Below are 24313 nucleotides of genomic sequence, written 5' to 3' on the forward strand. Positions count from 1 at the left end.
TCCTTCTCCTTCATGTCTGATTTTCTTTTGAGGTGATCTTTTATTGTCTTTGCCTCATTTTTCATCTCCTTTGCCTCATTTTCAAGCTGATTAAGTTTGGCTTTCAAGACATTATTTTCTGTTTCCAGATGACTTATATTGTTTTTCAAGTTCTTTTAACAGTTGTTTTTAGCCTCTCTTAAGTGTGTTTTGAATTGTATTTTCAGTTCTTCCAAAGCCTTTGTCTAATTTGCTGTAGTTTCTGTTTCTGCTTGGTGTTCCTTCATCCTTCTCTATTGCATTTGCTCTTTGTTCATTGCCTGGATAGAAGCTATTGATTGTAGTTTTTTGCTCTTATTTTTCCCTTCTTTTTCCCTTGTAGTTGCCTGCACTCTTGCTCCTCTCATTATCTGCTCAATCTGTCCTTTTGGTCTTTTCTGTCAGCCTTCATCCTTGGAGCTTAGTCAGCAAATCTCTCAGTGCAGTCTGTGGGGAGGGGTGTTGAAGCTGGAGGTTCCCTGCTATCTGAAGTCTTGATGAGATTATGCCCAGCTGAGTTAAACTTGCAGAGCTGGATGTGCCATGAGGCCAAAACCTTGGGTTACGGGGGTGCAATATGGAGTGTTTCCTCTGCTGTGACTAGGTTGCCTTCTCTGTGCTTTTTCTCCAACTGCTTCCCTATTGCCTATCTCCCACTCTCTGAGCCTAGCACAGCCTTGCTCTCGAGGTACTCCCTCCAGACAAGCACCCTTGTCTTCCCAGAGGTTTCCGCTACTGCTGGAGGCTTAGTGCTCTAGGTGGGGGAGGGGTCCTGGGATCTTCCTTCTTCCTTCCCCTAAAATCTGAGTGTTCTTGAATGCCAGTTTTTGGAAGGTGTAGCTTTTAAGTTGAGTCCAGAAAGAGGGTTCCTTGGCTCTGTCATGTTTTTAGGTTTGATTTTCAGTCCCCTTGGAGCATTTTGTTTGTAATTGGTAAGGAAGGGTTTTCAGAGGTTTGAAGTTTCCCTGCCTTATGCTGCCATCTTGACTCTACTTCTCTTTTTTTTTAACTATTTCCCACTTCCTTGCCAAGTCTCTTATATCTTTTTAATTTGGTTCTGAAATTTCATCCTGATTTATTGGAGAACTTGTAACCAGTTTCCACTTTTTTTTCAAAGTTTGGATGTTTTTGCTTTTTAATCATCTTCTGTAGTCTGGATTTTTTCTCCATAAAAATGATCCAGGGTCAATGCCTTTCTCTTGTTCTTTCTGTTGGAAGAAGATTCTATTACTTAGGCATTGCTGACCATTCCTGAGCTGCTTTTTCCTTCCCTTTCCAGCCAGTATTCTGAGTGAGGGGGGCAGGCTCTCTGTGTATGGAACTAGGGATTGGTTTTTGCCTAAGGCTACTTTTTGCTTCTCCACTGCTTTTACTATGTGCTGCCCCTCTCTGCTCTATCTCAGTGCCAAGGGCTCACATTATTCAGCCTCCTTGGGTTGCAAGTCTAGCTGCTCTCAGGGGTAATCCCTGGTGGTCTTAGTTATCTCCCAAGGTTCTAGAGTTGCCACTCACTTGCTCTGATTCTGGTGTGCTGGTTCTGACTCTGGCACTGTAAGTGGGGTGGGGGAGGATTGATCAGCTTGCATTTTGGTGAGAGCTATTTCATCCCCTAAGAGCATGGAAATGCCCAAATCCCATGTACTTTCAATGCTGTACCCTACTGTGGGGTCCCTTCATTCATATGGACATGTTTTTTTTTTGTCTTTTTGAGGTAGTCTACTGTGATATGGAAATCACTTTAAAAGACTGATATATATTAATTTAAGGTCACCAAGGAATTCAGCTATGTAATTCCTAAATGAAAACTCAAGTCAGCAGTCAACCTTTTATGGAGTTTTTAATTACTGACAAGAGGAAGAAAGGTATGAGAGAGAGAGAGAGAGAGAGAGAGAGAGAGAGAGAGAGAGAGAGAGAGAGAGAGGGGAGAGAAGGGAATAGGGCTTAAATATCCACTCTGCTTAGGCTGGGCCAAAGGCCCAAGGCAAAGAAAAGAGATCAGTCCCTATCACTCACGTGACCAAAATGGAGAAACAGTCTGAGGGCCTCCACTTCCAAAGCCCCAGGCTCCAACAACCTCCTTTCCTCCACACAGGAAGTCCCCAGACTACTCAGCTGTCCTCTACCTCACTTCCTGTGTCTCCCCTGTGCCAATGGTGGCTCTAGCTTAACCCAGGACTACCCAGAGGTCTGTCCCCTTTGCACATGTCTGTTGAAGGTCATATTCTCAAATAATTAAATCTTGAGCTTGGCTGCAGTCCTTCCTAAATCTTGTTACCCTGAGTAGGGTGGAGATGGTAGTTTCCAAGACCTGATACTGTCATTCCAAGTCACTCTATTGTTATTGATCAGGAAATAGCCAGATCCCATCCTCTAAAGAATCGTTTGAACAGGGTTGAGTAGTTTTTGTAATTCACACTATATCGGGTGTTGGTGAGGAGAATAAGAGTCCTGCTTCTATACAGCAGGCATCGTAAACCCATTTCATACTAACTTAAGTCTTACAATGTGCTTTGTATGTCTCCCTTTAATCCTAACAAGAATCTTTTCAGAAATGTATATCATTATACCCATTTAATGATTAGAAAGCAGGCTGAAATTAGTCATGTTATTTGTCCAGGTTCATCCAAATAGTAAGTTCCTGAACTTAGTTTTGAACTTATGTCTTCATGGCTCAAAATCCAATATTTTATTCACTGGGATATCTAATCCTGAATAGATTTTTGCTTATCTATTGCAGAGGGAAATTGCTTGGTTCATTTTAAAGGTATAAGGCTGATAACTATCAGATTGATCACAGTATATCAGGCAAGATATTATTTTTCCAAATCTGAGCTACTACTTTGTGAACATTTCTTCAGAAAACAAAGACATTTTAAGAAAAATATTCATTAGGGTTTCTTTTAATTTTAGTTACTCCTTTATGTGAAAGATTCTTTAACTACTCATGTAGTAAAGCCTAAAAGAATATACCTAAAAGAAATCAGCACTAAATAACTGCTTTTTCATTTATCTTTAGCTGCATTTGGAAGCATTTTTTGTTTTGCTGTGTTTTTGCTTTTTAAAAATAAGCACTTTAACATGATGTTATTGAATGACATATTTATATCCTCTGCAATAGAATGAGAATTCTCTGGTATTACAAGGTTTCATTACTCTCTAACTATTGCTCATAGTGTTCTACTTTTAGATATCAAAAGAAAAAACCTCATATATAATATCAGTAAGATTTTTGTAATAGAAAGCTAAGTCATCTAAGTGTGAGAATATGTATTTATATATAGTTGGATTTTTTATCCATTATACCCTCATTATCATATATCTTAGTTTTATTGTTCATTTTTCATCCTACTTCTTGTTTGGAAAATGAGACAGTAATTAGAATCTAATTGAAAATCTAATTCAAGAGCATAAAAAAGTGTTGTGATTTCCCTACTTTTCTATAACTGAGAATAGTATCATGTGACTAATATATGTTCAGAATTCTCTATTATTTAGGAAGAAAATATTGTATAGTAGAGAAGCTGTTAGCACTAATCTGTTTAACATAAAGAAATACTAGAGCAGTGTATATAAAATTTGATGGAGCTAGAAAAAAATCCATGAATAAGGTAAAAGCTTAATAAGTGATGTGTAGAAAGAAACATGTCCTTTAGGCAAAGAGTCATCGTGGTATGGTGAATAATAGTTATCTTTCAATACACAGAGACCTTAATTCAAGTTTTGTTTTTAAAATATACTGACTTTATGACGTTGGTGAGTCATTTTATCTCTCAATGTCAAATTAAGCAGATGCCAATTGCATTGATAGAAGGAGTATTCTCAAAGGGAGTTCTCTATATAATAATTTGTCTCATTAAAAAAGAAAGAAGTTGAGCGTCAGGATTGCCTTGTATTAACAAGGTCTCTACTCTACTTAATGTAGAAGAAAACTGATATCTATTAACTTTTCATTTACATCCATTCCAGAATGTTCTACCCTAATGGAGAAGGGTTGTAGGTGGTAAAAAATACAGAATCTAAAAGAGACAGCTGATGTTTAGGATAGCTCAGAGAGAGAAGAAGTGGTTTGAGTTCCCTCTTCAGTCTTCCCTCCTCAGCTTTGACTGCTCTCACAGATTGGCTCTTGTCCCTCTCCTCCTCCACTACTAGAGACTAAAATGTTTCTTCTTAGGAAGATGTCTCTCTCCTTGAAGCTGTTCACTCACACTTAATTCAGATTTGGGAAATGATAAACACTTTAATGTAAATTAATTGAATTAAAGTGATATAAACAATGACTAGCAGGGAAAAGAATGGGAAAAAAAATAGGGAAAAGGAGGTCCCTTTCTCTAATTGAACACCTTTTCCCTCCATCGTTGAATTTGGGGGGAAATCAGGCTTTGGCAACCTGAGCCCCCTGAGACATAAGCAGTTTGACTGACCCTGGATTTGGCCACTTGGCCACAGTTCAGGCCCAGAGCACCAGGAACTGAAGTAAAATCTGACAGAGACTCAAATGCATTTTCTCAGGTTGCTCTTCAGTAATCTTTTCAATTGGGAAATTTTGGGGGCAAAGATTTCAAGTCACAAGCAGGAAAAAGGTGGGTAACCCTCAGGAGAAAGTCTTAACCAGACCTCTCTTTTCACCTTTTCAAGACCGATAAACCAACTAATCTTCAGAAGGAATCCTCTGGCTTCTCAAGATTCCAACCTCCTGGGGCCCCTCCCCCAAAGAGGAGAAAGATTCAGACTGGCACTTTCCTTATGTGTCAGCCTCTGTCACACTGCTCAGACTAGTAAAAATTTTACTGGAGCTCTGATATTCTGATATAGTGAAGATTGGAATCAGGATTGGGTAAGTCATTGCAATGCTTACAATCATCAGTGTGCTTATGAAAAGATAATGAATGATGCTCCAGAGTCAAATGTATTTTTAAATTTAATCTGATTTAATGATATTTTTCCATCTTTTAAGTCAAAGGATCAACCATACAATGGATGAAGGCATAATTTATAATATTTGCTGATTTCTTGTCTGTAAATAATTATGTTGAAATTTTAATGGAGTAAGCTAGGTAGCTCAATGAATTGAAGGCCAGGCTTAGCGATTGGAGGTCTTGGGTTCAAATGTGACCCCATATACTTCCTACCTGTGTGACACTGGGTAAGTCAATTAAACCCTATTTCCTGTCCTTCATCACTCTTCTGCCTTAGAACAAATATACAGTATGTATTCTAAAGAAGAAGGTAAGAGTTTTAAATTTGGATTGTTTCTGGTTTCATCAATGAATTGTTGTTTTCCCATTTTTGAAAATAATTCTGAGAGAAGAATTTCAGTGTCCTGGGATCTGGATCATAAAGTCTAATTGCTCTTTTAAATTCTTTCAAACATCTCACAAGTTCTGAAAACCAGAAAGGCATTTGTTTTTTCAGACTTTCAAGGTTGGCTGCTGTAAAGGGCTTATGTGTTTTAATATGAATTATGCCACTATTTGGTTGTAGGCTTTTTTGGTCTCTTAGTGACAATATTGGTATTCCATCTTCAGCCCCATCTGTTTTTCCTTGCTTAGTTATATATATATATATATATATATATATATATATATATTAGTTATTTATTGTTATATTTTACTGTGTATTAATATATTTGCCACTTTGTTTCTCCTCATTCAATTGCTTAATCTTTTGCTTTAGTTGCATCATCTCCTCCCCCATGGCTAAAATCATTACAGCCATTTCATTGTCATTTGCTTTTTTCCCATAAATTAGATGCACAGCTTTTTTTTAGGGCATAGTATAATTGGATTAAGAAGAATAATGCTCTAGCATATGTTGGAATGAATGAAATCAAGCGACTTACACTTATTTTCAGCTATTGGAAATTTTCATAGATAGTAAGCAGAAAATAAATATAATCTGGCATCTTGTCAAAAAATAAGTTGTAAACCATATAAAAGAAATGTCAAATCAAGACTAGATAACCCATGGCAAGTAATAATTTCTTTTGCTATCTTGTACCTTAAAAAGCCTTTTGTAATTAAAAAATGTTTTTTAAGTCTGGTCCTTTAAGAGTTGCCTCCACCCTTCAGAAGGAGTGGTTTCTTTTGGCTGTGGTGTTGCTAGGCACATTAGTAGCACTCAACACTGCTCTCAAAATGGTTGCTTTCCATAGTCACACAGGCTATTGAAATATATGTAGGCCCAATCTCTCTGAAACTTCTCTGACACCTCCAACTGACTTCTTCTTCCCAAATTCTTGACAAAATAGGTTGGAGAACCTACCTGGCTCTGCCAAAAACTGTCATATTTATAGGAAAAAATGTGTGAGATTGATGAACAGGGAATACGGAAGGTTTTAAAGCAGGGAATGGAAAAGTTGAAGGGAGAGATGGAATATGGCTGCTGGTATGGTAAAAGGAGAGATGCCCCTCACTGAGAGGCTATTTTAAAAATGGGGTTCCCGAGAAATGGGCCAATTATGATAGCCTGAGGGGATGTCTTCTCTATAGATGGATATGGAAGATACCCCAGAGCAGGTAAGCAAGGACCCTCCTGAGGGACAAGCATCCCCCCAGATTTATTCACCCACCAGGGGTTCAATAAGGAAGGTTTATAATTGAATGGATGTCCTGAGGTTCAGCTCCCTCTATGTCCCCTGAAATGTTAGTCCTCTTATCTGACTGCGATATTCAAATAAAGATAAATTTTAATAACAAGTTTGGATTGGGAGGGTATCATGGAAGAGGGAAGAGGGATTCCCTATATGAAGTTTGAGTCTCAGCTTTTCAGCTGAAGCCAGGCCTCACAGGCTGGTAGAGGGTTTCTGTTATTCCTGTCTATGTTATATCTGTTCTAGCTTTCTTAATTTCAAAAGTCTTAGCAGTAGACAGCAAGAGGAAGAAAAATTCTGACCCTAAGAGCTGGTTGGGCCAGTCTCTTCAGGTTGTCACTCCTAAAGACCGGCCTTACTAGTTCAAACTGCTTCTCTTAAGTTCCCTTTTGTCTATGACATGATCACAGGAATCCAGGGGAGCAAATAGTTGGGAAAATCAGGATTATATCCATTTCTATCCAAAGACCAGGAGAAAGCTCCTCCTTCCACTTCCAGGGCCAGGAAGGAAGTGCTAGTCACAAGACCAACTGCCACTCCCAGTTGCCCCTTTCCCCAACAACTGTCAGTCTTGTTAATATCTTCTCTCTCTAATACTCCAACTGCTGTTGGTTCCAACTCAGTGGCAGAAAGTCCACAACTTGGTTTAGTTTTCCTTTCCACAATCATCCCCTTTTTTTGTTGTGACCTTCCCAAGGTGATTTATTTTTATTATAGTTACCAATCTACTAAATATAATTTCTAACTACTTCCCCCAAAATAATAAACTGCCCTCAATTACTCTATCACTATTGTAAAGATTAAAATTTAGGAGAGACTGAGGCAGGTAGAAATTAGTTTCTCTTTGCAAGGAGTATTATATTTTTATGAGGTTTATTAAAGATTAAGGATTAAAGAAAATACAGAATAAGAAACACATGCCAAGGCCAGAGAGGCCTAGAAAAGACCTCACCTACATTATGAAAAGAGCCACATCTGCTCCAAAATGGAAGTCCAAAAAGAGACCACAAAAACCTTTGCACAACCAGGTTTAAATACCTTCTCAATCTCGGCCCACCTGAGAATTCAGTGAGATTACAAACCATTTTGGGGAAGTGGAGCAAGGGCTTGTGGGGATTGAAGTCCAGAGTTCAAGTCTATTTTTCTAAACCCCTGTTTCATTGTTTGAAAAAAAAAACATTTTTCCAAAGGATTATGAAAACATAATCAATTTAAAGATTACAATAATTTGAGGATAATAGAAAAAATTCACAATAATTGCTGAACGCATTAACAAAAAGCCAGTTAGGGGGCAGTCCCCTTTGGCATGAAAGTATACATACAAATAAATGTTCAATCAACCACACCCAAAGTTTAATTTTTGTGCAGCTGGATGGTTTGGAGGCTTCTTTGTGGTATCTTCTCCAACAGTTCAGTTCTGGATTCAGAGAGGTAGCACCTTCTTTACCTAAAATTCTTCTCAAAAGGAATTTAAACTTTGCAATTTAAATAATGATATTTTTTACATTCCTCCATTAAGAGGGTAATTGACAAATACAGGATCACTTAGGGATGCATTGCTGAGGTATGAGGTACATGAATCAATTGGTAAGAGAAATGAAAAAGATATCAGAAAAATCCAAATAAAAGAAAAAACTCTAGATGAAAATATAGATTATCAAAGTCTTATGTAAAAAATTCTAAGTAAAAGAAAAAGAAATCTATAATAGGTCCTTGAATCAGGGCCCAATCAAAATGATCTAAGCAATGATGCATTTACCCAGTCAGTATCCAGGACTACAGAAAGGTACCACACTATGAGAGGCAGAAAAGGGGACCAGATTATAAGAGGCAAGTTTTTCGGGATACTCATCTGTGAGTATTTTCAGAGTGAGTGTGGACACAAGAAAAGCCTACATCTTAACATAAGTCAAGTGTCGTAACCCCAAGTCTCACATTAGGTGCAAAATCTTTATATTGGCCTAGAAGTGCATCAATCCATCCTGGATTGGGTTTTCTTTGGCTCTGCGCAATGGCTCTTGTGTGTATATCTTGTCCTGGAATCAGACAGAATCATTAAGCAAAGTCCCATAATTTTTTTAAATAATTAGTGGCATCATTTTTATAGTCACAAGCTTTTTGGGCATGCTCTGACAAATGTATTTCAAACTTATAGTACTTAAAAGTCAAAAAGTTAAAGAAAATCTTAATGCTGGTGAAATGTGCTTCAAATATAAAAAGAGAGAAAAAATAGTATATTGCATATGCAAGAAAAATATAATAATAAAAGAGCTTTAAATTTAAAAAAATGTAGCTTATAATCATTGACACTCTGTGTCAGATAAGAAAATATAGAATACAAGGCTTTCTCACCAAAAATGAGACCCATTTCCTCTTAATATTTGGCCATGCTCCACTGTGAGTATAAGGCAAATGAATTGAACAAGGTAACATTTTTTTAAAATAAAGAACAGTAGTATAAATATGTAGATATCAATATCCCCAAAATTCTCAATAGCCCAATTAATTACAATAGCAAACAAACACACTATCATATTTCACATAAATTTTTGTATGACATTTTAAAAACCTATGAATTGATGAATATTTGTCACAAGTTTTTATAATCATAGCAAATCTTTCAACCTTGGAAATAAACATATTTTTAAACAAATAAAACTTATCTTGGGTTAAGAACATTATCAAGAAATCTATATATTATTCTGGTGGAAGTTAAATACTGAGCTGAAGAGTATAAATTAGAGATGCTCCTTTTTTGGAGGCTTTTTAGGGGTACAAATGCCCTGAGATTAACTTTCCAACTTCCATTCACATATTTAGAAATGTGGGAAGGTTGGGGGTCATAATTGTATTTCACTTCAGCTAGAATTGGCTTTACCTTGTGGTAGGGGCAGTCAAAAATGACCAGAGATTGTTAAAAAAAAATTACAAAAATCGTGTTTAAAAAACCCTTAAAATCACTTGAGATATTTAGCATATTAAAATTTCCAAAGGTTGTTATACAATTGTAACCAGTTCTGAAGTCCATCTATGCTCTATGTGACAATTTACAAAGGCAAAAATAGAAAAAGGCTGTTTTTTTAATATGGGTTTATTCAATAATATATTTTTTCAATATATGGTTATAGGGAAAAAGCAACAGAATTTAACAGTAGTTAACCCAGTACATTAAAAATATACAGTGTAAAATAATAATATTGAATCCAGTGACATATGAATTTAAAATTACAAAGCTAAACCTTAAACAAAAAAATGCAATAGAAATACAGAAATTTTTTTTATAAACCATTGGAGTCTGAAATGCCTGAAAATATATAACCTCTAGTTTTTAAAGTTCCTTGGGTTTTGTTTGTTTGTTTGTTTTTAAGTATACATTTAAATGTCTATTGTCAGAAAACAGAGTGGTGTGAGATTTAAAATGGTTGAGGTCTTAAACTGTAGTGGTTAAAATAGTGGAAGATATAAATTGTGATAGATATAAGAGAGGGTGAGTAAGTTTGACCGCAGAAATATGTTTCACTACAGTGTCTTGGGTTTAAAATCAAATATAAGTTGGTCACCAGGGAAATATTCCAAATTTTTCAAATACCCAAGTCAATTGGGTTTTATAGAGATTTTAATTAACAATACAATGAGTAATCAAAGAAAGAGAGAGAGAGTAAGAAAGGAATAAGTATAAAGGGCCTCAAAGCCAATATGGCCTAGACCTGAGTCTTCAAAGAGAAATCAGTCAGTTTTTTATAACTCACCATAAGATCTGTCTAAGTAAGGATTTCTAATGACACCAGGCCAGCAGCATTTTAGCTGCTTTCACCAGCTCCCTCCTCCATCTGAATGTTTCAGAATCAGTCTCCTCAGAATGAGTCTCTCCAATCTGAATGTTTCAGAATCACTTCCCAGCTCTTCCCTGAGTTCTTATTTTTAAGGGCAAAATCTCCTATGTCACCTCCCCTAAGTCCTTATATCTACCAATCACAGTAGACGTTTTTCTAAAAGACAGCCCAATTTGAATTCACAGCTTAGAAGAGTAATCTCTTTAGTAAGTCAGAAAAAATGCTGCTGTGTCGGCAAATTAAATCAAGAAAAAACCTCTGAATAAGTTTTCACCTTTTAGGTTTAAGTAGTTTATAAGTTGCCCCACCCTTATAGGTACTTAGTATCCCATTGTATCAATTCTAAAATAGTCATGACTCAAAGAACTTCCTGTCCTTTCCATAAGCATGGGTCAAAGCACTTTTCATTGTTCTCAAGGAGCTCTCTGTACTAAAGCAGTCCTAAGTACTTTGGAGTAGGGATATTCCCAAGGCAAGGAGCCCTCACATTCAAGTAGAATTCTCACTATCTGCTAGGGAATTTTTTTAAGTAGAAGATTCCCCAATGGGGAAATTTCCAACATTCATAATTTTAAGAATTTTAAGGTTTACAGTGGTAAGGGCTAGGCAATGAGGTTTAAGGGACCCATCCAGGGCCCCACAGCTGGGGAGTATCTGAGGCCAGATTTTAACTCAGGACCACATGTCTTTAGGTCTGGCTCTCAGTTACCTGAGCCACCCATTTTCCCCTTCAAAGTTAGTTGAATCTTCTCCCTGACATGCAGGTGAAGTCAATAAAATTACCAGAACAGTCAAAAGGTATTCTTTTAAATAGCCCATTGCTTTTAAATTCCTGCTTGAAAAAAGTCTTCTCCTCTTCCTTTCTCTCTCCCCTGCTATGATCCCCAACATGGTCATACCCCAGTTTGTTTCTTACTAGCTGGTCGACCTGCTTGGAGGATCTAGGTTTGTTGGGCAGGCAGGTCACCAGGTGATTGCAATCTGGGTTAAACAGGGACCCGGTGAGTGAGAGAGAGGTCAGGAGCAGCAGGAGAAACAGGCAGGCAGAACTTAGCAGCCAGGGGCCAGGTGGGCTGCAAACCCAACAGATCAGGATCGGGAGCTGCAGGCAGGAACCCACGAAAGCAAGGCCAGAGCCTGAGTGGGTAGCCAGGGTGGGCAGGGCCAGGACCAGGTGATCTATATTGAATCAAGAAAGTCCGAAGTGGATGGCAGGCATGAGCTGATCAAGATGGTTTTCTAAAAAAGCATCTTGGAGAAACATGGCTTAAATTTTTTTTTTCTAGGCAGTAGCTATTAAAGCTGAACTAAAGATCAGAAAAGAATCAGAAGATTGAGAGTTTTTTTTGTCCCTTTGTGGTCACCAACTGTAAAGATTAAAATTTAGGAGAGACTGAGGCAGGTAGAAATTAGTTTCTCTCTGCAAGGAGTATTATATTTTTATGAGGTTTATTAAAGATTAAGGATTAAAGAAAATACAGAATAAGAAACACATGCCAAGGCCAGAGAGGCCTAGAAAAGACCTCACCTACATTATGAAAAGAGCCACATCTGCTCCAAAATGGAAGTCCAAAAGAGACCACAAAAGCCTTTGCACAACCAGGTTTAAATACCTTCTCGATCTCAGCCCATCTGAGAATTCAGGGAGATTACAAAGCATTTTGGGGAAGTGGAGCAAGGGCTTGTGGGGATTGAAGTCTAGAGTTTGAGTCTATTTTTACACTATTCTATGGTAACTTTATGTACTCCAAGGAATTCTATGTAGGAAACTTTTGGTAAGGGTAGTTTTAAGGTTTTATAATAAATTCAATACAATAAATATTTGAACAAAAGCATTACAAAGAAATTTGAATCTTAGTGCTAATATAACTTACTCTTGCTAAGTTAACTAAAACTGTTTTCCTATTTTACATATCTATTATTTACAAACTATTTAATCTATCCATTAAAATAAATTTCAGCATCAGCTTTAAAATAAAAAAATTAAAACATTATTATCTGCAAATTGTAAGAATTAAAATAATTTAAGGCCATAAACTGTAGTGATTAAAATAGTGGAAGACTAGATTGAGTAGATATAAGAGTGGATGAGTAAGTTGTGAATGCAGAAAATATGTTTTCACTACAGTGTCTTGTTTTTCAATCAAATATATAAGGTGGTCTCCAGGGAAATATTCCCAATTATTAAACTATACCCAAGATAGATGGGTTTTATAGAGATTTTAATTTATACAAATGTGGAATTAAAAAAGAGAGAAAGAATAAGAAAGGAATAAGTATGAAGGGCCTTAAGCCAACATGACCTAGACCTGAGTTTTAAGAGAGAGATAAGTCAGTCCTTAATCACTCACTACAAGATCTGTCCAAGCAAGAATTCTAGTGACACCAGGCCAGCTTCATCTCAGCTGACTCCACCAGCTTAATCCTCAATCTGAATGTCAATCCGAATGTCCTTTCAGCTCTGTCTGAGCTCCTATTTAAAGGGAATTTTCTCCTATGTCACCTCCCCTAAATTCTTACATCAACCAAGCACAGTAGATGGTTTTCAAAGGACAGACCATTCTTAGTTCACACCTAAGAAGCTGTAAATTTTTGAGTAATTCACACCAGGAAAGCTCTGAGTAAGTTTCTCACCTCTTTGTTCCTTGTAAATTCACAAGTTGCTTGACCTTTATAAGTACTTAGCACCCTTTTGTATTAGTCCTAATATAGGCATGGCTTAAAGAACTTTTTGTCTTACTATAAGTATGGGTTTAAATACTTTTCATTGTTCAGAAAAGAGTTTACAACTTTATCTTCCACTAGGGCAGACTTATGTAGGGGTGGAGTAGAGGTCTCACATTCCTGATCTAAGTACCTTCACTGACCAAATGGAGAATGGTCCCAATGGGGAATGGTCCCAATGGGGAATGGTCCCAATGGGGAATGGTTCCAATGGGGAATGGTCTTAACCCAACCTTATGAAGTAGGGTCTGGGAATTTTTTAAGGTTTACAATCCTAACCTTATGAAGTAGGGTTTGAGAATTTTTAAGGTTCACAAAATGCAGCTTAAGTCTATTCCTAAATACAACTGTCTATGTTATGCTTAATTTAAGTTACTCCTTATCTATTCCCTACTAATTACAACTATTTTCTAAGTCTCTATTCTAATCAATAACCTAATCTTATGTACAACATATATACATGTTATGCTAAATATTTACAGACTCTATAACTATGTTACTAACATAGAGTATATACATTATTTATAGAGATTATTTACATATAATACAATTATATACATTGTTCCACATCCTGACATAAGTAAAATAGAAATATCTATTGATATTTGTATTTGCCTAAGAACTTATGAAACTAGCTATATACATATTTACATTTTGCATAAATACAATTTCAGACACTTGTTTATTAGAACAAGGTCTTCTAATATGTCAGTTTCTGATTTTGTGTTTTGTGTCTAATACTATTGTGTTGAATTAATACTTATCAAGTTTCTTCAGATTTCCAGTTCTCATGTTGTCTGATGGATCTCTTCTTTCTTCCACGTTATATAGTGCTGTATGCTATTTCCCTAATATGTGAAATTATTTTCTTTATTACTTGACCATACTCAGTTTTACATATAAGTCTCATTTTCCATCTGTCCTCTTCTTATATAAACAAATTTAACAAGTTCAAAATCTTAGCTGTTCATTTCATCTTTTTCTCTTTTTTTCTTCTCTCTAGAAGCTTTCCTTGATGCTTTTCCTCTGGGATGCTTTAGAATCTTTTTCTCTAGGCTGATTTAAAATCTTTTCCTCTGGGCTGTTTTAAAATCTTTTCCTCTGGGATGGTTTTCCTCTGAGCTGGAAAGTTGTCTTCTCACTGTGGCATGCTTGACTGCTGCAATCTTGTTGTCTCTAACATTATGTGTCACTATTGCTTTTTTGTGGTGTACTTTTTGATGTTAATCAGTTTTTGTTTTTGTTTCTCAGCACTATCTTTTTTTCTAATTATCTTCTCTGTCTGTTACATTGATGTTAAACTTTTCTGGTTTTATGTGGGAACAGTGGAACCATGAGACTTTCCAAGCAATTTTTATAGCTGTTGGGGTAGTAAGCAATATGTCATGTAGTCCAGTCCATTTTATATTTGTAGCTAATTTTCTATTGAAATTTTTTAAATGTATACTATGTCTCCTGGTTTGATGGTGTGCAAATTATAATCCAGTGGTACTTTTTGTTGTATCAAGCCCATTTCAGGCAACTCTGCTATTCTTGTTTTTAAAAGCTTGTATCTATTTTGTTAATTGACAGTCTAATTTGTGAGAAATTCTAAGTCTGAGAAATGAAGGTGGGATAGAATCATTATGTTTTTTGCTTCTTTGGTTTGTTTTCTATCAGGTATATAATTTTGTTCTATTTCTAATTCAGTGTCTTCTTCCTCAAACTCATAATTTTCATAAAGTTCTTGACAATTCTTGACTCCCAATGCTGCCAGCATTTCTTCTAATGAGTTTCTATATTCTATGTCCTGAACTAACTTTTCTGACAGGATTGTTTGTTCTTGATTTGAGTTGTTAATATAATCATCTGTCTACCTCTCTTGTAAAGCTTTATGATCTTCATAAAGTTTGATATATTCACAAGGATCTTGGTCTTCCTCACTTCCTGGGTCAAACTTCATTGTATATAGTGGATCTGTGTGATTCTTATCTTGCACTGACTCTTGCTTGGTGATTTCTATATTCCCCAAGTCATTAGCAATCTTTTCCCAAGTAGTATGCTGTAACTCTGTGTTATGTGTTGATAAATTTGGTTCTTGTGTGTTTGGTGCTTTCTGTAGATCTGCTATCATATCCCAGTTTTGTTCTTCAGCTACAGTTATCTATTGTTGCTTTGAACATTCATTTTGCAATCCACCATCAGTTTGCAATGAAATTGCATTATCATGGAGATTTAAGGATGGTGTAATAATGTTTGTATTTGCTTTTTCTTGTACAGTTACTATTGGTTGGAATTCTTTGGCATAAGGATTTAAGTTTGAGTTTTCTATTATGTCATTTGTAATCTCATCCCTGCTTTCAGGGTCATTGTCTTCAGGAAGTCTGTTAATTTGAATGTTCTCTGTTATTGTATTTTCCTCTCCATTGGAACATTCTGTTGTTTGCTCATGTGCTTCAATTACTTCATTTGCAGTTTCTTTAGAATCTTTAGAAACCTCTACTATTTGTGTCTTGTATGGTTGTGTTTTTTGTTCTAAACTTAAATACTATAAAGCAGCAGTCTTCAAAACAATTTTATACTGGTTAAGAGACAGAAAGGAGGATCAGTGGAATACACTTGGGGTAAGTGACCTCAGCAAGACAGTCTATGATAAGCTCAAAGATCCCAGCTTTGGGGACCAAAACCCACTATTTGATAAAAAATGCTGGGAAAATTGAAAGACAGTATAGGAGAGATTAGGTTTGGATTAACATCTCCAAACCTACACCAAGATAAACTCATAATGGGTGAATGACTTGAATATAAAGAAGGAAACTATAAGCAAATTAGGTGAACACAGAATAGAATACATTTCACATTTTAGGGAAAGGAAAGACTTCAAAACCAAGCAAGTGCTAGAAAAATAAACACAAAATGTAAAATCAATAATTCCAATAAGATCAAATTAAAAATTTTTTGTACAAATAAAACCAATGCAACCAAAATTAGAAGGGAAATAACAAGTTAGGAAACAATCTTCATAACAAAAAAAATATGACAAAGGTCTAATTACTCAAATTTATAAAGAGCTAAACCAATTGTATAAAAAATCAAGCATTTTTCCAATTGATATATGGGCAAGGGACATGAAAAGGCAATTTTCAGTTAAAGAAATCAAAACTATTAATAAGCACATGAAAAAGTGGTCTAAATCACTTAAAATCAGAGAGATACAAATAAAAACAACTCTGAGGTATTACCTCACACCTAGCAGATTGCCTAACACAATAGCAATGGAAAGTAATGAATGCTGGAGGGGATATGGCAAAGTGGGGACATTAAAGCATTGTTGGTGGAGTTGTGAATTGATCCAACCATTCTGGAGGGCAATTTGGAACTATGCCCAAAGGGCACTAAAATACTTTCTGCCCTTTGATGCAGCCATACTTCTGCTGGGTTTGTACGCCAAAGAGATAATAAGGAAAAAGACTTGTACAAGAATATTCATAGCTGTGCTCTTTGTGGTGGCAAAAAATGGAAAATGAGGGGATTCCCTTCAACTGGGGGATGGGTGAACAAATTGTGGTATGTGTTGGTGATCGAATACTATTGTGCTCAAAGGAATAATAAAGTGGAGGAATTCCATGTGAACTGGAATGACCTCCAGGAATTGATGCATAGCAAAAGAACCAGGAGAATATTGTACATAAAAACTGGCACATTGTGGCAAATAAATGCAATGAACTTCTCTATTTGTGACAGTGCAGAGTTCCTGAAGAACTTGGAGTGATCTATGAGAAAAAAACACTATCCACTTTCAGAGGAAAAACTGTGGGAATAGAAATACAGAATAAAATCAATTGCTTGAATACATGAGTTTAGGGGATATAGCTGGGTATGTAGACTCTAAATGAACATCCTAATGCAAACACCAACAACATGGAAATAGGTTCTAATCAAGGACACATGTATTACCCAATGAAATTTTGCATCACTTGTGGGAAGTGAGGGGGTGGAGAGCGAAGGGAATTATGTGATTCTTGTAACCAAGGAATTTGGTACTAACTAAGAGCCAGAAAGGAGGATCAGTGGAAAACGCTTGGGGTAAATGACCTCAGCAAGACAATCTATGATAAGCCCAAAGATCCCAGAGTTGGGGACCAAAACCCATTATTTGATAAAAATTGCTGGGAAAATTGGAAGACACTATGGGAGAGATTAGGTTTGGATCAGCATCTCACCACCTACACCAAGATAAACTCAGAATGGGTGAATGACTTGAATAAAAAGAACGAAACTATAAGCAAATTAGGTGAACACAGAATAGCATACATGTCAGATCTTTAGGAAAGGAAAGATTTTAAAACCAAGCAAGAGCTAGAAAAAACTACAAAATGTAAAATAAACAATTTTAATTACATCAAATTAATTTTTTTGTACCAACAAAACCAGTGCAACCAAAATTAGAAGGGAAGTAACAAATTGGGAAACCATCTTCATAACAAAAAACATCTGACAAAGGTCTAATTACTCAAGTTTATAAAGAGCTAAACCGATTGTATAAAAAATCAAGCCATTCTCCAATTGATAAATCGGCAAGGGACACGAATAGGCAATTTTCTGTTAAAGAAATCAAAACTATTAATAAGCATATGAAAAAGTGCTCTAAATCTCTTAAAATCAGAGAGATGCAAATAAAAACAACTCTGATGTATTACTGCACAACTAGCAGATTGGCTAACAGGTTGGCAATGGAAAGTAATGAATGCTGGAGGGGATGTGCAAATTATATGATTCCTGTAACCAAGGAATAATGTTCTAAATTGACTAAATAAATTAATTCAAAAGAAAAAAAAGGCTGAATGGATTTCATTTATAGGTAAAACAAAAAGACCCTGACTAGATGGAAAAAAAAATCTTTTCAGGTGTTTGCCAAAGGACTTTTAAAAACTATTATCTTGTACCTTCTTCTCTGAAGGCAAAACTTCTAGGGAAAACAAGAGCATATTTGCATATGAGAGATTAGATTCCCTTAGTGTTTTGTGGTCAGGAGAAAAAGGACAAAAATATCAGAGGCAAAGTCCCCAAAACTCCAACTTCAAATACACTGATTTAGGCTATCTTCCCTCCTTTTATGTTGGGGTTTGGGGTGGGGCAAGGGATACCACTTCCTGTGGAAAATCCTGAGTTCCAACTCTCTCAGTCAGGAGCCTAGGGTCAGCTTAGAAATTAGAAGGGTTTAGGCTGAATTGTGTGAATGTATTGCTCCACACTGTGTTTCCCAGCTGAAAAACAGCTAGAATGGGCTTGAAACTCATGTTGGGAGTCAGGGAGTTGGGAATGATTCATACTTCACCCTCTGTATATGACCAAGAAAGAGATTCCAAACTCCAAATAAAACTCAGACCTCACAGCATATATCAGAAATAAAGAGACTAGGGTTGGAATGGAAGTGGCCAGGAACAGCAGCAGCAGCAGCAGCAGTGAGAGAAAATGCAGCTTACAAAATTTATCTACTCCCTATTCTTTTCTCTAAGGCTTAAACTTTTTTTTGAGAATTCTATACATTTATGGTTGCCATAAATTTAAGCTTAAAATTCATATACAATAGCTCCAAAATCATATTTAATAAGATTTATTAATAATAGCTTGAAGTTAAAGTAATAAAAAGGCAAAAATAAAAACCTAAGTAAAACCAGATGGGAGACAAAGTCCAAAGATTCAAGATTTTCTTATTACACACCCTTGAAAAATCAAAACTGTGTAAAAGTCCAGAGCATCAGCCCACAGAATTCAATTCTGGGCTTGGGATAAGTACTTAATTCACAAATTAGGATGGATGAAAGTAGTAAGTACTGATTTTTTTGACTAAAATTCAGGGCACAGCTCCAAGACAGGACAATCAAAGATGTGCCTGATTGGATCAAGACTCAGTGAAACCAAAAACTTGAGACTAAGCCTGAGGCTAGAATTTGATCAATCCCTGACTTGATCAAGATCAGAGTGAGATCAAAAGCTTACATCTAAATGGGAGACAAGTCTTTAAGCTATCAGTATCACAAGAGCCAACTGAATCAGCAGGAGGAGGGGCTCTCAGAGCTCTCATCCTTCAAACCATCACATCATCTCCCCAAGTCTACCCATAATTAGATAGGAAAAATGGTTAAACAACAACAAAAAATGCCTAACCCCAAATAATTTTTATAAAGACAGAGAGCAAGTTAAAGACACAGAAGGTAACAATGAAAGCAAACACACCCAATGTCCAAAAGAAGAAAAATATGAATTGACCAAAGATTCTGGAAAAATTCAAAAATGATTTAAAAAACCAAATAAAAGAGACATAGAATGTGGGAAAGTGATAAAAGGAGAAAGGAAAGTGATGCAAGAAGAAATGGGCCAATTGAAAAAGGAGAGCCAAAAGCTAAAAGGAAAACCAGGCCTTTAAAATCATAATTGATCATCTGGAAACTAATAATTTCTTAAGATATAATAAAGCAGGATTAAAGGAATGAAAAATAGAGGAAAACTTGAAGTATCTTATTGAAAAAAACAAATATAGAATATAGATCTAGAAGAGACAATCTGAGAATTATTGGATTACCTGAAAGTCATGATGAAGAAAAAATCTTGGACATTATATTACAAGAAATTATCAAAGATAACTGCCCAGAGACCCTTGAACAAGAAAAGAAAAGAAAATTGAAAGAATTCACACATTTCCTCCAGAACGAAATTCTCAATTGACAAATTCCAGGAATACAATAGCTTAATTCAAGAGCCACCAAACCAAGGGGAAAATACTTCAAATGGCCAAAAAGAAACCATTCAAATACCATGGAGCTACAATCAGAATCACACAGGATCTAGCAAGTTCTTAATTAAAGGATTGAAAGGTATGTTATGATATTCAGGAAACTTGAATACAGGACTACAATCCCCATGAGCCTTTGCTCCACTTCCCCAGAATGCCTTGTAATCTCACCTGGGCCGAGATCAAGAAGGTATTTAAACCTGGTTGTGCAAAGGCTTTTGTGGTCTCTTTTGGACTTCCATTTTGGAGCAGATGTGGCTTTTTTCATAATGTAGGTGAGGTTGTGTCTAGGCCACTCTATGGCCTGGACATGTGTTTCTTATCCTATATTTTCTTTAATCCTTAATCTTCAATAAACCTCTAAAAAAATGTAATACCCCTTGCAGAGAGAAACTAATTTCTACCTTACCTCAGTCTCCCCATATTCCCTAAATTTTTAATCTTTACAGTTTAAAGCCCATAATTACCTATCCAGTCAAATTGAGTATATTCTTTCTGGGGAAAAAATGGACATTCACGAACATAGAAGATTTCCAAGCATTCATGAGGAATGAGCCAGACATAAACAAAAACATTTGAAGTCCAAACTTGAGGCACAAGAAAATCCCCAAAAGATAAATAAGAAAGAAAATTTAAGGGACACATTAAAGTCAAAAAAATTATAAATATACATGGAAAGAGGATTTCTGTAATTCTCAAAAACTATCCTATGTAGTAGAGAAGATAGAAGAAATTTACTCAGATAGATGGTGGAGAAATAAGCTGATTATGAAGATATGATATTTTAAAGGGATTTTTAAAATCTCTTCCTCTGTCTCTTTAAGAGGCAAGAGAGAAGAAAGATTTCTAAGTGGAGCAGAACTGGCAGGTGACAATCATCCAGAGCTGAATATTCTGTTACCTAGGAGACAAGGGAATTAAAAAAAGAATAAGTTGGCTGTTAAAGGTCTTTTGACTCTGGATTTCTAGAGAACAGGACATCAGTCTGATGGTTGGATATAGAAAGTGAATGAGGGAGTTTGTGAGTGGTGAATGACTGTTTATTTAGAAAGATAGTGAATTATTTTTACAGATAGAATAGAGTGGATTAGAGCTGTTCTGGCCAGGCAGAAGAACTTGTGCTGAGAAGATAGAGTAGGTTTTAGAAATTTTAGTTAGAATTAGGAATTTATGTATAGTCATAGTGTATTAGAATAATAACCTCTCCTTCCTCCTTTCTATTTTTTATCTATACTTCTCAAATTAAACTAAATGTTTTATCAAACTACTCTCCTCACTTTTGTCAAAATCCTACTAATTAATCCTTACAATATATATAGAAATATGATGATATAGAATGATATGCATGTATGATATGATATGTATGCCTATGAATGATATATAAAAATCAATCAAGGGCTGAAAGAGAGGGTTGTACTACACTGAGGGAAAATGGAAGGAAGAGATAGAATGCATTAAATTATATACATAAAGAGGCATGAAGCAGAGAATAAAGGTGTTGATGGGCAATGCTTAAACCTTACTCTCATTATAAAAGGCTCAAAGAGAGTAAAATGAGTATACTCAATGAGGTATAGAATTCTATCTTATCCCTCAGAAAAGTGTCATGGACCAAGTACACCAGATACTTCTCTCCTCCACTACATCCTGAGTAGCATGGACCTCAAAGGAAGAAACATTAGTGAATGATGGAGGAAAGCAGAGAATGTGGAAGTGAAAATTAAGTGATAAGTATTCCAACTCCACAGTGGGATCAAAGATATGAGGTGAATGAGTAAAGATGTTGCAAAACCTGGAAAAATAGCCAAGTAGACTATGTCATCAGGGACATGACAGGTTTCAATAAGAGCTATTAAATGTGTATGAACCAGTAAACCATAAAAATAAAATAGACACAAAATGATAAAAAATTTGCTATTCTGGATTCCTGAAAATAGTGATAATGCATATAATGATAAATAGAAATATATGTATCTATATTATTTTCACCCAAATTACATGTCAATACAATCATGTTTTTTATATTTTATAAATTACTTTTTCTCTCTCACTCCCAAGAAGATAAGTAGTATGATATAGGTTGTGCCTATATTATAATTTAATACATATTTCCATATTTATCATGTCATGAAAGACACTGCCCATACTAGAGAAAATTCATGGAGTAAATAAAGAATGGTATATTTCAAATTGCTTTTAGACTCTGTTCCTTCTTTGGCAGTTTATAGCCTTTCTTTTTTCATAACTTTCTTGGAGTTGTCTGGATCATTGCCTTGTTGATAACCGTTAGATCATTCACAATTGACCATCATAAATTTTTGTTACTGTTTCCAGTGTTCTCCTTGTTCTGCACTTCATTTTACAATTCATATGTGTTTCCAGGTAGCTTTTTTTTTTTTAACATCCTGTTTATCATGTCTTATGGTACAAGAATATTCCATTACAAGCATATGCCACAATTTTTTCAGCCATACCTCCAGTTGATGAACATTTCTTCAGTATCCAGCTCTCTATCACAGTATAAATATGTTTGTATAATTAGGTTCTTTCCCCTATCTTTAATCTATTTGGGATTCAGAACTAGTAATGGTATTGCTGGATCAAAGCATATACAAAGTGTTATGGCCATTTGGCTCTGGTTCCAGATGGCTCTTCAGAACTGTTGTATTGGCCGTTCCACTAGCAGTGCATTAATGACTCAATATATCCACATTCCCTCCAGCATTTATTATTTTCCTTTTTTTCCATGTTAGTCAGTGTGAGGTGGTATCTCAAGAGCTTTTTTGATTTGCATTTCTCTAAACAAAGTAATTTGGATAATTTTTAAATGACTAAAAATAGTTTTAATTAATTTATTGTAAAATTGCCTATTTAAGTTCTTTGACAATTTGACATTGGGAAATACTTTGTATTCTTATAGACTTGACCTAGTTCTCTCTATTTGAAGAATGAAGGCTTTTCAGAGACTTGTTGAAAGTATTTCCCCAGTTTGTTATCCTTTTAATCTTGGTTGCATTACTATTATTTATGAAGAAACATTTTATTTAATGTAGCCACATAATCTATTTTACATCTCATAATGTTCTCTGTGTCTTTTTTAATCTAAATTCTTCCCTCATTGATAAGTTTGATAGGTAAAATGTTTTGTGCTCTCTTGATTTGTTTATGGCATCACCCAATATTTCTAATTCTTGGATCAATCTTGCCTTTATGTTGGCATAAACCATGAGGGGTTCAGCTTTGCTTAATTTTCGCCATATTATTTTCCAGTTTTCCAGCAATTTTTGTCACATAGTGAGTTCTTATAAAAATCTGTATCTTTGTGTTTGTCAAACATCAGTTTACTATGGTCATTTACTTTTGCATATGGAGTCCTCTACCCTATTTCTTAACCAATACCAGCTTGTTTTGATAGTTGTCAATTTATAATGTTGTTTGAGATCTAATACAGCTAATCAAAAAAAAGTTGGAAGAATTTTTGAAGAAAGATGGTAATCTTGATGTTAGACAAATATACACAGCTAAGTGATACTATTGAAAGAGTGCAGAACTTAGAGTTTGAAGGAGAAGAGTTGATTTCTTTTCAGAGACACTTAATAGTCGTATAAACTAGAGCAAAATACTTAGCTTCTTTCAGTCTTGTTTCCTTAAGAGTAATGTGAAGATAATGATAGTAACTACTTCCATTAATTGTTAAAAAGCTCATATGAAATCTTTTTTAAAGTGATTATGATAGTGTCTGGCACATAATAGATATAAGTGGAGCCAGTGATGGAAAGAACACACGAAAGATCTACATTATCTTGGCCAAAGACAATATCACATATTTTACAAATGTTGGTGGTAAGATATTTAATTGAAAGTAATTAAGCTAACATGAAGAAAGAAAAAGCAACTATGTAATACATTTTTTTTAATAATCTCACTTCCTCTGGACACAAAGCTTTTCATGTTAGGCACATCCCATTAAAGGTTCCCAAATGGCAAAATATTTACAACAATGGGTCTAAAGTCAGGAAGAGTGGAATTCAAAACCTGATTCAATGAGGTGTGTAATTAAGGGCACATTACTTAACTTCTGTCTACCTCATTTTCCTAAACAGTAAAATTTGATCATAAAAGCACCTAAACTGCAGGATTATTGTAAAGATCAGAGGCAACAGCATATGAAAACTACTTTGCAAACATTAAATTGCTACATACATACTATCTATTTTAAACTAAAAACCATTTTTTAGTTTCTTTATCTATAAAATGAAGATATTAAATGAAACTTCTTCTGACATCCATTCTAGCTCTGTAACTATATATACCACAATTCAGTGAAAAAAAATCCAATACTTAAAAATGTTCCAAGCCATCCCATAAAAGTCA

This window comes from Monodelphis domestica, chromosome 6 (genome assembly GCF_027887165.1).
Source record: "Monodelphis domestica isolate mMonDom1 chromosome 6, mMonDom1.pri, whole genome shotgun sequence".
NCBI lineage: Eukaryota > Metazoa > Chordata > Mammalia > Didelphimorphia > Didelphidae > Monodelphis > Monodelphis domestica.